Source organism: Schistocerca gregaria, chromosome 1 (genome assembly GCF_023897955.1).
Source record: "Schistocerca gregaria isolate iqSchGreg1 chromosome 1, iqSchGreg1.2, whole genome shotgun sequence".
Classification (NCBI taxonomy): Eukaryota; Metazoa; Arthropoda; class Insecta; order Orthoptera; family Acrididae; genus Schistocerca; species Schistocerca gregaria.
In genome coordinates, this window is record NC_064920.1 from 562,761,967 (window position 1) to 562,762,818 (window position 852).

Consider the following 852-nt stretch of genomic DNA (forward strand, 5'->3'; position numbering starts at 1 on the left):
CAATATAAGCGAACTGGAAGAGTTTTAGGGCGTTGGCGTATGTCTCCAAACTACTGTCGGAAGGTGATTCACGAGCTCTACATTTAAACTCCTCTCTCACACTTACAGAATAGCTGATGACTCGGCAAATGCTCTCCGAATGTAGAGGTGACCTGATGCAGTCGAGTACGGTGCTATATTACGCCTCCCAATCAGTGCATTTGAGCTAGGTGTTCGGCAGCTGTGCTACATTTACAGGCAATTTTAGAACACAGAACGAGATGTTATGTCATGATCGCATGGGTAAATCTGAACTAAAATCGGTAGAATTATGAAAAATGACGAGGGAATAGGTATAAACTGACACAATATACACAGAAAGGTTGTGAAATTGAGGAAATATTTGCTTAGCTTCTGGTTCGCGCCAAACAATTTGTACATAGGATAATTTCTGTAGTATGTCTTCAACTCTCTCTAGTTCAAAGCTGGAGTAGACGCAACCACGATGATGAGTGGTAGAACTCTCCCTGAGCGTGAGGCATGCGACCGAGATTCATTGCATCTTGGTTGTAATCGATGATCGTTCACCACATTCTGAGGGATGTTGGAAGGGCCGGGAGGTAGTGATTTTTTTCCCGTCGAGGCAGTATTGTACTGTATGTCTGTTGAAGTACCAGTGATACACGCGAGTTGACTACTGTATTGGATGCTTTTCTGGAGGACAGAGGACCATTCACCTCTAAACTTATTTGCATCTGCGTTAAAGGGTAACAGAGAGTGGACGGTGTGATCGATTGAGATAGATCTGCCCGCCATCGAGGAAGTGAATACGCGAACGCGGTGTGCGAGCGACATAAGGCTAGGCGCAAATTG

At 44.8% G+C, this 852-nt stretch overlaps 1 pseudogene; it reads left to right on the forward strand.

The window, feature by feature from the left end:
- The first annotated feature begins 408 nt into the window (after window positions 1-408).
- LOC126286232 (small nucleolar RNA U3) lies at window positions 409-601 on the forward strand (annotated as a pseudogene).
- Window positions 602-852: the final 251 nt, after the last annotated feature.